Source organism: Pinus tabuliformis, chromosome 3_1, assembly GCF_031772625.1.
Source record: "Pinus tabuliformis cultivar Carrire ecotype Pingquan chromosome 3_1, CPIR1, whole genome shotgun sequence".
NCBI lineage: Eukaryota > Viridiplantae > Streptophyta > Pinopsida > Pinales > Pinaceae > Pinus > Pinus tabuliformis.
This window is the reverse complement of record NC_142301.1, coordinates 116,986,865-117,001,691: the sequence shown is the minus strand read 5'-3', so window position 1 is coordinate 117,001,691 and position 14,827 is coordinate 116,986,865.

The following is a 14,827-nucleotide window of genomic DNA, read 5'->3' as shown; positions in this document are numbered from 1 at the left end:
ATGCCAGGAATTGACTCAAGCATTGTTGAACATGAGATTAAAATGTACCCTGATGTCAAACCAGTATGACAGTAGCTTTGACCTATTCATCCTATGAAAGTTGTTGCCATTAAATCAGAGGTTGAGAAACTTTTGCATGCTGGCTTCATTTTCCCTGTACCTCTTACGACTGGGTATCTAACATTGTTCCAATTATGAAAAACAAGGGACAATTCGAGTGTGCATCAATTATAGGGATGTAAATCAAGCCTTTCTAAAAGACAATTATCCTACACCCTTTATTGACCAGATTATTGAAGAATGTGCCGGATGTGAAATCTTCTCTTTCATGGATGGATTTTTTGGCTACAATCAAATCAATATTCGCCCACAGGACCAATCTAAAATAGCTTTTATTTGTCCGTGGGGCACATTCGCCTATTGAAGGTTACCTTTTGTTTGAAGAACGAAGGTGCTACATTTCAGAGGGCAAGGAATTATGCTTTCTATGACATCAAGCACATTGTTCAACCTTATCTTGATGATTTGCTTGCTCATTCACGAAAGCAGACTAATCACCCGCAAAATTTGAGAGCAATATTTTTACGGTGCCGACACTACAAGATACAACTCAATCCACACAAGTGTGTGTTTTGTGTCGGCTCTGGTCGATTTCTTGGATTCATAGTCTTAAAAGATGGAATTCGACTCGATCCAATTAAGGTTCAGGCAATCCTTGACTTGCCTCCACCTTTAAACTCGTTACAGTTATAGAGACTTCAAGGGAAGGCAAACTTTCTAAGGAGGTTCATTCCAAACTATGTTGAGTTGGCTAAAGGTTTCACTCGTCTACTAAAGAAAGGGGTACCCTTCCATTGGGATCAGGTTGCGCAAGCTTCCTTTGATGCTGTTAAATATTTCCTAATTAGAGCATCATTAATGTATGCGCCAAACTATCAAATAGACTATTACCTGTATCTCGCTGCTGTAGATACAACCATTGGCATGGTTTTAGTCCAAGAAGAAAATGGAATTGAACGTCCTATTTATTACTTGAGTTATAATCTCAACGATACAGAAAGTAAGTATTCCTATGTCGAAAAATTAGCTTTGGCAGCTGTTCAAGCTGTGTGAAGATTTCGTCACTACATCCTCCTCCATAAACTACTATTATATCGGATTACAACCCTATGACATACATTTTTTCACGTCAATTACTGGGGGGGAATATTCAAAATGGATAATTATTTTGTAGGAGTTTGATTTGGAGTTCATCAAATCTAAATCAAAGAAATCTCTTGTTTTCGCCGAGTTACTTTGCGACCTTCCCTCATCCTCCAATGATTTAACATTAAAAGCATCAATATTGGATGAGTCTCTATTTCTTATCTTGTCAAGTGATCCATGGTATGGAGATATACTGGTCTATCTCCACACCCAAGCTTTCTGAACTAATACCTCTCATTTTGAACAATGATGTACTCGATACCAAGCCAAAGATTATCTGATCATTGGTGATATGATTTATCGTCGTGGTGTCAATACGATTTTACGTAGGTGCCTCACTCATGAGGAAGTCGAGAAAGCCTTAAATGAATGTCATTTAGGTGCTTGTGGTGGACACTTATCTGGATATGCTACCATGCAGAGAATTCTCCGTGCTGGTTACTTCTGGCCAGCCATATTCAAAGATTGCATTATTGCTGTCAGAAGTTGTCATGCATGCCAAATATATGACCAAAAACCAAATTACTACCTTCACCATTGCATCCAGTCATTTTTGTTGGCCCATTCACCAAATGGGGCATTGAATTTATGACATGTAACCCCACCTCGGTCGGGGGGCATAGGTATATTATATTCGTCGTTGACTATTTTACCAAATGGGCCGAGGCGATGCCAACGTTGAACAACAGTGGCAAAACAACTGCTTTATTTTTCTTCAACCTTGTGGTTGCTAGGTTTGGTGTACCACAACCCATAGTTACAGATCATGGATTACATTTTTGCAATCACATGATGGTTGAGTTGACTGCCAAGTTAGGATCGTCACATGATAGTTCTACTCCATGCTACCCACAAGCTAATGGACAAGTTGAGGTCATCAACAAAATCCTTAAGCGCATGTTGCAAAGAATGATTGGAGTTCATAAAAGAAATTGGCATTTAATCCTGTACTCAGGTCTGTGGGAATATCAAACATCGATGAGAAATGCAACCAGATTCACACCTTTTCAGTTGGTGTATGGTTTGGAAGCAGTCTTACCAATTCAATGTGAAATTTCATGTCTCAAACTTGCAATTGACCTGCTACCTGACACTTCTAAAGAAGAAGCTCGTTTCTTGGAGTTAATCCATCTAGATGAATCCCATTGTGATGCCTCATTGGCTAATGAAGTGCATAAGAAACATATTAAGGTACAATATGATAAAAATGTCAAGCCTCGTGTCTTCTGAGAAGGTGATCTAGTCTTGCTTTATGATCAGGAATCTAATAAACTTGGAGCAGGAAAATTTGAACCGTTATGGATGGCCCTTATATTGTTAAGCGTGTTTTGACGAAAGGTGCCTATGAGTTAGTGAACTATGATGGGATTCCATTGTCACAGCCCCGAAACAGGTTGTACCTTAAACATTACTATGCTTAGTTAAGTGTAGTAAAACTCACTGTATATATGCTTTGATTGCATGTGTGTGTGTGTTTCTTTTAGAGTTTTTATTTGGTTAAGTAATCCAATTTTCATTTGTTACATATGTCAAACTTTTCAGAACCATTTGTTGGTTACACCAATGGGGCTAGTCGTAGTACGCAAAATCTATCCTCTGTAACATGGGCCATTTTTGCTCCAAGCAGCGAGTTAGTGAGTTTTAGAGAGATTTGTATTGGTCGATCGACGAACAATATCACTGAGTATAGCACGTTGATTGAACTTCTGTCTGATGCCATTTCACTTGGCATATGCCGAATCATCATTAGGCTGGACTCACAACTCGTTGTACTACAACTTACTGGCATTTATACCGTCTGAAACCTAGAAATTCATTGCATTTTCCTTAGAGTTCGTATTTTGGAAAGGTATTTTGAGTTTATTCAATATCAAATATTTCTAGAAATATAAACACATTAACTGATTCTTTAGTGAAATATGTGTTAAATAGACATTTGCGACATATGTAAAGTAAATATTTTCAATTCACATCATCAGTTGAATAGGATTGCATCACATAACCATAATAAAACTCTGAAAGTAAGATACATAGTTGTTTTAAAAGTTTTTACAAACAGTTTGTGTCCAAGACAACAATTGGTCATCTGACCCAAAAACTAAAAATATATGCAAAAAACATCTAAGTAAACTAGTGGTGCTCATGATAACAAGTCACAACCTATGCTATCATGCGTAAAAGTCTCATCCAACAATTCGACACACCAATGGTGTGCCACTGCAGTCGCATAGGAAACTCCTCGATCCGGACATCCGGAATGCCTAGGGTCAAACCCTCTATGTGGTCCTGTAGCTCAACCAATGTCTCAGCTAAATCTAAGTCTCAGAGAACTGCTCTCCCAACAGGTCTTTGTGCTGGCCCACCTGCCACTCATTGGTGCCCCACAGGTCGAACAGGTCCAACGTCTACATACATAAAAAATGATTTTGTTTAGTCTTGGAGTTTAATAAAAAAACACAAAAAATGTAGACACTTTAAAATGAAAAAACAATTTGGTCAAACAATCTACCTATAGCACCCCACTGTGCTCCAACTGGTAACATCAAGTCTGGATCTCCATAGAAATCCATCCCTAAATATGGATACTCTACGATGGCCATATCATGTCGATCAAGCCACTCAAAGAATGCAGGGGTAAATGAGATCAATGATTGACTAGCATGCTGGTGAGCTCCAGTATTGCAGCAATGATGCTGCAACTCCTGGGACTCCCTACTTTACTTTTATCAACCCGGTAGTTTGTAACAAACTTGGAAGCGACGGTGCTATATGCACAAGTACTAGCTCTTACTGCAGGTTGTCACTTGATCAGCTGGCACAAGTTCGCTAGGAGCTTAAGCCAACTTCTATGAGTTCTTATAAGAAGCTTTTAACTGTGATGGATGAAAGCTAACTCAAAAGAGGCTAGTCTACTTGCAGAAAGAAGATGAAAGCTGAAAGGAAATGCAAACCCTAGCAAACCCTAGTTTTATAGACTAACCCTACTTGTGTAAGAAAAGAGATGTACCACTACTGAAATTGATGCCATGGACTAATGCAGAGGTAAAATACATGTTTTTAAGCTACTTCTGAAAGGAAATTTGGAAAAATCATCCTTTTTTATTTTTAAGCAATTTTATGCAAGATAATTATGCATGTGTTTTAACTATTTTTTACTGTGCAAAGGTTTATTGGCGAAAGCAAATGGAGGGGCTGTTTGTAAGGGGTTAGGAAGGTATGGAGAGGACCTAAGGGGTCCCTATCACCCTTCTAGAGATTTCCACCGTGCTTAGATCTCGAAAAAATGCGCACATTGTCTTCTACAGGAGGCTGCAGGGGATCTACAGGAAATTCTACAAGAACAGGCCGAAAGAGATTTTTAGAGGATTGATGGTGGAAAAACGGTGGGAAAGTTGAAATGAAGGATGGATAAGGATGTTAAGAGGTGTAGGACCTGGTAAATGAAGCTAAGGAGTGATGAAGATGGCTGGATTTGTTCAAGGATGGAGAAAGAAATGTTACAGAAAAATGTAGAAATTAGGGCTAGTTGGGAAAGTGTGGCAAATGAAGGGAAGAAATCTTGAGTGAGGGACTGGAGTAGGTTGTAAGGGTAGGTAGGAATGTGTTACAGGTGTTCTACACATACTTTCCAACAAATTATCCAACAAAGACAAAAAAAACAGAGATCTATCTACGTTGACCTAATCTACTCTTAAAAACCAGGAATATGATGAACAAGTTGAAAATAATTAATATTATTTTGTATTAATGGTTACATAGTTGTAACATATCTCCTTAGTTTAGGATTTGTTCCTAGAGTTTAGGAGTGTTGTTGCAACTTCTTGATTTCCAGTGTTGTATTTAATGATGTAATCTTTTCATTGATGGAAATAGAGTGTACGAGAGTGATCTCTCTGTTTTGTGAGTGTAGTCTCCAGGTGCAGGCCACACCTGTGAGCTACATCTCCTTCTTTTCAATTTTGTTCACATTTTATCTTGGTATCAGAGCTGAGATTGGGTGAGCCTGATCTTTTATCACCTTTATGGTTGAAGTGCCTTTGTAGCTAGCTTGCCTATGTGGTAGAATTGCCTTTGTGGTTTGAAGTGCCTCTGTGGCTGCGTGTACACAAGAGCTCTGTGCTCAATTGAGCAAGTGGACTGCAGAACACCTGGCTCGGACTCGGGATTTTTTTTTTTTTTTTTTTTTTTTTTTTTTATTTTTTTTTTTTTTCTGAGTAGAAAGGATATTGGTGTGCTTTTCGCACTGACAGTAGTGCTAGGGGGCGGAATTGGTGCGACTGTTTGGGGATTAATCGCGCCAGAGTGCCAGAACACCCGATTGGCGCAGAATTTCATGGATTAATCGCGCCAGCAACTTTACTCTAAGCGATTTTTTATTGGCGCGGATTTTTTGCTCGGGAAAGAGCCAATACGCTCGTAGATGCACCAATCTATCTTCAAGGGGATCTGCAGGAAGCCTCATCTTCATTTCGCGATTTGCGAGGGGTGCAGATCGGTGAAGTTTCAGATCTATCTGGGAGAGGCAGATCGGATCAATTTTGATCAGATCAATTCTTCGACTGTATTGAAAATGCTGAATTTGCTCATCGGAGTGGGATTGCCAGACACTGTAGATCGGTGGCAGAGGTGACAGATCGGTCTGACATGTATCATTTTTTGTTGTTGGGTAGATTCATTTTGTAGATATGATCAGAATGAGTAATATGATGGAATCTTACCTTCACGAGTCTCGTAAACTTGATGGATCTAACTTCACAAATTGGAAGTTTAAGATCCAGACCGTGCTTGAGGGTACGAATGCTTGGTCCATAGTTACAGGCGATGATCAAAAGTCGAACGCAGGGCCATAGGAGCAAGATTGGGAAAAATGAGAGAACAAGGCCAAAGTCTTGTTGAAGATGTCCATGAAGGACAGTGTTATCCCCCACATCAGGGACTGTAAAACGTCCACAGAGATCTGGACGACTATCAAAAGCTTGTATCAGACCCAGAACACCAGTTGAATTATGGTGCTTAAAAGCAAGCTATTTTAAATGAGGATGGACGAAAGGGAGACTGCTACTGCATTTATTGCACGAATTAAAGATGTGAAAGACGAATTGGGGGCCATCGAAGAGACAGTGTCTGACTCTGATCTCGTCTCAATCACACTGAGCGGGATGCGTGATGAATTTCAAATGTTTTTTACTGGATTTGCGGCAAGGGAGAAAGCGCCCACATTTGAAGATCTAACAGGGATCTTGCTGCAAGAGGAGGAGCGACGGTAGAACCTGAACCCCGAGAATGATGATCTTGCGCTGATGGTGAAACGACGATCATTCAGAGGAAAGTAGTCACAACAGCAATCAAAGCAAAAAGGAGGAACATCACATAAGAATTCACATTCTCATAAAGGTGTGCTTGCAAATCATTCTGAAAAGAAATGTTATTATTGTGGAAAGAAGGGTCATATACAGAGTGAATGTTATAAGAAGCAGGCTGATGATGCAAAAAGGAAGCAAAAAAATGCAAAGCACAGAGGATAATTTTTTAAAGAAGAAGATAAAGACTTCAGTCATGAATTTCAACTATTCACAGTCGACTGTGCCCTTTCAGCATGTAATGAGGATGATATTTGGTATGTCAATTACGGAGCATCCTCTCACGTGACAGGTAAAAAGGAATTTTTTGATAGTCTTGAAGAAAGTATAAATGGATCAAAAATATACCGAGGAGATGATAGTGGATACGAGATTAAAGGTTATGGGGTGATTTCAGTCAAGTTACCAAATGGAAAAATTAGTCACCTTAAAAATGTTTTTATGTACCTGGAATTAAGAAAAATATGATATCTGTATCCATGATGGTTGATCAAGATATGCAAGTCGAGTTCTCCAAGACTCATTGTGTGATAAAGGAATGCAGGAATGAAATAGTGGCAACAAGCATGTGAGTTGGAAGCCTATACAGACTGGATGCAAAAAGTATACCAAAGCAAGCCATGGTTGCAGAAGGATCGACAGCCGAACAACTCTGGCATCAGAGGTTCGATCACTTGAATTTGCAGGACCTCATGTTATTGCAGAAGAAAGGTATGGTTGAGGGGCTCCCTATCTTTCGTAATATTCAGTTAAATTATGATGGTTGTGCCTTAGGAAAAATGCATAGAGAACAGTTTCCTGTGCATGATAGGAGGAAGGAAACAAATATTTTAGAACTAGTGCACACTGATGTATGCGGAACTATGCAGACAAGGTCGCTAGAAGGAGCATATTATTTTTTTTATTTACTGATGACTGCACTAGATATTCATGGGTTTATTTTTTGAATAAGAAAAGTCAGACTTTCTAGTGCTTTATAGAATTTAAAGCCTTGGTGGAAAAACAGTTTGGTAAGAGTATAAAAATTCTCCAATCTGATCAAGGGGGAGAATACAAGCTAAGGGAATTCATGAAATTCTGCAAATCTCACGGGATTGTTTAGCAGTATACAGTGCCACACACACCACAGCAGAATGAAGTTGCAGAGCGCAAAAACAGAACCTTGGTGGAGTGCGCAAGGAGCATGTTACAAGGTAAGGGTCTGTCTAATAGTTTTTGGGTAGAGGCTATTAACACTGTTGTATATTTGAAGAACAGAAGTCCTACCAGGTATCTTGGCTTCAAAACCCCTTTTGAAGCTCTATATGGATCTAAACCAGCAGTAAACCATCTAAGAGTATTTGGCTCAAAAGAATTTTCCCATATACCCAAAGCTGATAGGAAGAAATTAGACCCTAAAGCAGTTAGATGCATCTTTGTTGGTTATGGCACAGAATTTAAAGCATATAAATTATTCAATCCTGAGTCTCATAAGACATTTGCAAGTAGGGATGTAGTGCTTCATGAATAGGTACAGGAAGGGAAAGATGACGTTGGTGATGATTGGCACATTCCATTGTTGTTGGAGGAAAGCAGCGAGGATGAAAGAGAGCAGGAGAAAAAAGAAGAACAACAAGAAGGTGACAATGCAAGCCCAGTTATAGCAGAAGAAAACAAATTTGAGGTAAGTCCCCTACCAAGGAGATCAGGTAGGAAGACTCAAAAGCCATTAAAATTGAGAGACTATGCTTTGATGTCAAAGGTTTTGAACATTGTAGAGCCCACTAATTACAAAGAAGCTAGTCAATTTAAGGAGTGGAGGGTTGCAATGAATGAAGAGATGGAATCAATTCTTAGAAATGATACTTGGGATTTAGTTGAGCTGCCTAAGAATAAAACACCCATAGGATGTAAATGGTTGTTTAAACCAAAAATGAATGCAGACGGAAGTATAGAGAAATTAAAATCTAGGCTGGTTGCAAAAGGATATTCACAGCAGGAAGGTATAGATTTTGATGATACTTTTGCACTTGTAGCAAAGTTAAATACAATCAGAATGCTTATTGCTTTAGCTACTAAATGTAATTGGGAATTGCACCAGCTTGATGTTAAATCTGCATTTTTAAATGGTGATTTAAAAGAGGAAATTTACTTAGTACAGTCAGAAGGATTTGTAAAGCAGGGGCAGCAACATCTTGTTTGCAGATTGAAAAAGGCTTTATATGGTTTAAAGCAAGCACCCAAGTCTTGGTACGAAAAGGTTGATTTTTTCTTTTTAGAGCATGGCTTTCATAGAAGTTTAAGTTACCCAAATTTGTATACCAAGTACAATAATCAGGGGCAGATTATTTTGATTTCTTTGTATGTGGATGCTATGATTATAACAGGAGATGCAGATGATTTAATCAGAGGAATCAAAAGGCTTATGGTACAAGTTTTTCAGATGAAAGATCTTGGAAGCCTTCATTACTGTATGGGATTAGAAGTATGCAGAGATACTGGGCAAACGTTTCTTACCCATGGGAAGTATGCCAGAAATCTGTTGGAAAAGTTTGGTATGGATCAGTGTAGATCAGCAGTGACACCTTTGCAACAGAATCTGAAGTTGAGCAGTGACGATGGCACTAAAGAGGTTGATGCTACAATGTACAGACAACTGGTTGGCAGCTTGATATATCTTACAACAACTAGACCTGACTTGGCATACTCTGTTAGTGTGTTGAGCCAATTCATGTCGAAACCTCTTGAAAGTCACTAGGTAGCAGCAAAACTTGTGTTGAGGTATCTTTGTGGTACTGTTAATTACGGTATTTTATACACTGACGCATCTGATGTTACTCTAGCAGGTTTTTCAGACTCAGACTGGGCATGTAACTTGGATGATCGGAGGTCCATCACAGGTTACGCATTCAACATAGGATCTGGGGTCATAGCATGGAGCAGTAAGAAGCAAATTACTGTAGCCTTGTCATCGTGTGAAGCTGAGTATCAAGCATTGTGTGCAGCAACATGTGAAGCGATCTGGTTGAGAAGGCTTCTTAATGATGCAGGAAAAGAATGGAAGAATTCTACTTCCATCAAAAGCGACAACCAGAGCACCATTAAATTGGCACACAATCCAGTGTTCCATAAAAACACCAAACATATAGACACTCTGCTCCATTTTATCAGAGAGAAAGTACAGTCAAAAGAAATCATTATTGAATATTGTAAAACTTGTGACAATATGGATGATATTTTTACAAAGCGTCTTGCACGAGTGAAATTCGAATTGTTTAGAGGGATGTTAGGAGTTCAAGAGAACCCTCTCTCCATTAAGGTGGGGAGTTGAAAATAATTAATATTATTTTGTATTAATGGTTACATAGTTGTAACGTATCTCCTTAGTTTAGGATTTGTTCCTAGAGTTTAGGAGTGTGGTTGCAACTTCCTGATTTCCAGAGTTGTATTTAATGATGTAATCTTTTCATTGATGGAAATAGAGTGTACGAGAGTGATCTCTCTATTTTGTGAGTGTAGTCTCCAGGTGCAGGCCACACTTGTGAGCTACATCTCCTTCTTTTCAATCCTGTTCACATTTTCTCTGAACAACAGTGTATAAACAGGAAATCATGCAAGAGAGCTATGGAAACTAAGCGAGAACAAATCTGAACATGAAGACATAACTGATATCAACTTTCCCAATTCAAAATCTAACACTAACAATTGCATTAGAAGGCAAAAACAATGTTTTTGTGGTAGCAAGTGTACTTTGGTCTCAATTCATGATCCCAAGGAGGGAGAACTGAGATCAAGGACTGTTTGGTGGCCTTTTTGTGGATCTTTTCTGTTACCAAACTGTCAAATCAACCTGAAGCATGAACAACTATCTAAATCATCAAAAGCAACCTAAGAAATGAAGCAAGATTTTAACCTAAATAACAGAAATTAGTCTATGAATGCAAGAAAAACACATAAAAGTACACAAAGGAGGTACTGGCACTTGGGTTGGGCCCAACCCCAAGAGCTACAACCTCCTAAGAAAGATCAGAGCTGGTGCAAAGCAAGATTCATCTTCATTGATAAAAAATAATAGCTACATCCAAAAACTGTTTACAAGAAGAAGCTCGAAAATGTGTTGATACAGAGCTGCACTAAAGTGCGAAAATGGATTAAAAAAATGACTAAACTACCAAGGCTTGAAGCCTTCCTATTTATGCATACAAGGACCCCCAACAGTCCTCCTTAACTTGAGGAGCTTGGCTGCCCAAAACTACAGTTAATCATCTACTTCACTAGAGCTTCTCGGTTGCCCTTAAAATCATCTTTGGTGGGCTGTAGAACTCTGAGCTGATGGTGGAGAAATCGAGGAAGGGGTCATTTGGTGCAGTAGACATCCCTCCTACAAATCCTCAGCCTTGTTTCCTCCTATTTGGCTGCCAATCTGCTCATAAATGCCTGATCTTGGTCCCAAAAATGTCCAAAAATCTGCAATAAGCACATGTTAGACCTTGTGGCAAAGTGACTATTCCCATTCACACAATTAACATAAATATATTCAAAGGCATGCATAAAACTATGGAGAATGGTGGATTAAATGAGAATATTAGGCAAAATGATCCCATATAATTACCCATTTCCGGGGCTCATCATCACCTCCCTACTGAATGTGTTGCTCATCCTCTGAGCAACTAATCCATTTCATCATCCTTGATTGCTTTGACTACCTCTCTGACATCCCAGGCCTCTGAGGTGATGTCCTCTTCCCTATCATGAAACCTTGCCTTTCTGTCTACCTCCTCCCATTGCCTTTACTCCTCTTCTTTCTTGACCCCTTCTAATAGTCCCAACAATAGTGGAGTGTTGAACTTAAGGCCAATCCAATTGGCTTTCAGGTTCTACATTGATTGTTTGTATAGGGGTACTCTTCTCATATCCTCCCTCATCCTAGTTTGGGAGTGGTACTCTCTTATTTTCAGACTATGGGACAAGGTGTTCCATCTCCTTGTGCAAGCATGAATGAAATTATCACCAAACAGTCTTTCCATGTCCTCAAAGTGAGCAATGGCATGAGCTTGTCTTTCCACATAGTCAGGCATGATGTGAGGGTTTTCTACAAGGTACCGATGGGAATATATAAGGGTTGAGGGATCTTCTAGTTTTGCTTGAATCATAAATGACTCATTTAGTTCCTTGGCCATAATCTTCTGAATCTCCACTCCCCTTTTTTCCTCACGGCTTAACCAAGAGGCCGTGGCCATTAGTTGCAGATCTCCTAATACAGTGTTTGGGTCCCATAGATTCATGTTAGGTAGCGCCAAGTTATGCAAATAGAATTCTACCATCTTGGCCTTATCTTCTGTTGAGCTACTGTCACACAATTGCAAAAACTGATTGTAATTCTGAAATGGAGTAGTGCCCCTTTGGGCCAGTGTGTTAATTTGAAATTGCAACCATTCATCTTTAAGGTATAATGCATAAGATTTAGCAGGTTTCCTACATTGTAAGGCTTCTATTGCCCAACTGGCCATGCAAGCCAATTGAGCCTCTTTCTCTTGCAACAGTTGTTTCAAAACCTGTATTTCTTTTTCTGCCTAAGATTCCTGTTCTTGCAGTAGTTTTGTTAGCATTTCCACATTAGCTTGCAGTTCTTCCTCTTTCTGCTATTTCTCAGTTGTGTCCTTGTCTACTGTAGGTTCTTCTTGTTCTTGTTGCCCTCCCAAAATGGGCAGCCTATCTTCCTTGTTGACTTCTTGTAACTGTAACTGCTTTTTTAGCAACTCATTCTCCTCCTGCAGCTAGGCTCTTTTGCAGCTTTCTACATGCCTTACCATGGCCAATTATCCCCTTAATTCTTTTAACTTCTCCTCCATGTGGCCTATGTCCTCAACTCCCTTAGATTTGGCGATTTTCATCCATGTGTGTGTTCTGATCCTCTCTTTCTCTAATTCTAAAAATAATGGTACAACAAATTTTTGTGGGATGATTTTCCCACCCTCTAACAGATTTTAATATGAACCCAAATCAGGTTGAGGGGTAGGTTCAGGTATTTCTTTAGTTTTTCTCTCCCCTTGTGATTGCTTAGCTACCTTCTCCTCCAATTTCTCAGTCTCTTTTAACTTGGCTAGAGTTTCCTGTAGAGACGTTGCAGCTTCTTGTAGAATTGCCTTTGAGTCCATCAACTTAATTTTCTCTTTCCATGTAGAGGTTTTTGGGCTTCCTCTTTCATAAGTGATGGATATCTTGGAAGGAGACTCTTCCTTCTATTTAGTGGGTGAGTCCTCAATGACAATCAGTTCCTTGGACGGTGGCTGAGGTTTTCCTACTTTGATCCTTGTGCTTTTTCTGGCTTTGAAGTACATGGAGGTCCTTTTTCTTTTTCCTCTTTGTTTTGTAGGTGTGCTTAATGCAGCAAGCATAGTTGTTGCCTCTCTTGCCAACATTTCAGGGGATTTCTCTTCCTATTGTTCTTTTTCTTCACTTCCTGTAGAAATATCTATGCCCTCTATTTCTACTTGTGTCTCTGATATCTCAGGGTGTGTTTCTTCTTTCTCTTGCTGGGTACCTGCCTTGGATGTGGCAGCCTTCTTTTGGGCCTTCTTGGAATTTTCCTTCCCAAACTTTGTCTTTTTTCCTTTCTCCATTTTGCTGTTTTCTTCTTTGTTGTCTTAGGTTTAGCAGTCTTGTCAAATTCTTCTTTTCCTTTCTATTCTTCCTCTGTTTTACCCTCTGCTTGAATGTCCTGTGTTCCCTCATCAATGCTCTTCTCTGTTTCTTCAATTTTCTCCCCCTCATCACTGCTGGGTGGGCTGATGTTCTCAGCCAAAGTTTTGATGTTATCATCCCTGGACATATTCTTGAAGATTTCCCAAGCTATGGGGACAGTATAGGTGTGTAAAGCATCTTCCACCAACAGTTTGATGAGTCCATGGTGGGCTAACTGATCTGGGACTCCTGCATTTAGCTTTGTACCACATTCAATCAAAGACTGAAGGAGGAAATATGGGATGTTCAGTTTCTTAGCTGGAGGTAAGTCCATCCCATACCTCAATTCATGTAGCAACCTGAAATGATAACCATAAATGATGCTAAACCTCCCTTCACATGTGATATACTTCATGATTTGATAATGACTTCACTCCAGAGAGGAGGAAAGCTTGTCCTTTTGACCCCGTTTTTGTCTTCTACAGGATGCTCCTCAGGCAGAAAAAATGTTTTCTTAGCCACTTTTCCCAATGACTTCTCTTCTTTGCTCCAACGGAGCCTCAATGGTAAAGCGGTAATTCTACTGATGAAATCAGGGGCAAGTTCTAGGGTCAAACCCCTAAAACTAACTATGGCATGTGTCTTCGAATGTGGTCTCAGGGACATGAAAAGCTCTTCAGTCACCTCCTCATCATAAACCTGAATTCTGTCAAAGAAGGATATCCAATGTGCCTTGGTGAAAAGGTCCACCACCTTAGGGTTTTCATACAATTTGCTAGAGTTTAAGGGCTCTTTTCTCATGAATCCTCTAGGCATGGTGTTGAGTTTGGTCTTTAACCAGAAAAGAGAATGCTTAGGTGGGAAAAAACACAGTCAATCACTGAAACAGAGGATAACTGAATTCAATTTTTTCTTAGATCAAAGGAGGAATTTCTCATGTGCTCCTTACAATATCAAATGGCAATAATTCCCCTATTTGAAAACTGTTGTCACCCAGAATTTGGTCTGTCTATTTATGAGATTTTTTTTTTTTTTTACAGAACAGAGCATAAGGACACAGGTTTTTTCTCAGCACATTGATAGATATGTAAATTCGGGTTTTTCTTCACGCAGACAGGTTGGCCTCTACTGCTGCATGCCTTCCTTACAGGAGAAATTTAAAAAACTGATGAGGAGATTTCGGATGCAGGAGAAAAAAAATTGGGTAAACTCAGTGAATCATGCAGGCAGACTTCCACTTTTTCTCAATGCACAGGTAGACTTTTTACTCTCATTTTTCAATCTAATGCTGTGTTCAATTCACCATTTTGCACCAACAAATCATGCACAGAGGAGTTTTCCTGAGCCTACCTTGTTTTGAGCTTGAAATTCGGTGAAGGTCCCGGGTTTTCTTTCTGCAGAGCCGTCCTCTATTTTTCCTATAGAACCCTTCCTATAGAAGTCACGCAACTCTTGTAGAGTGAAACTGTGCTTCCTGTAGAGCTTGACAGGTGGGAGATTTTTGAAAAACATGCAGAAATCTCACGGAGGATGACTGGTTAGCTGCTCTAGAAGTGGTGGAGGCATACTCCAGTTGAAAACGTCGTGAGTGCAGAATG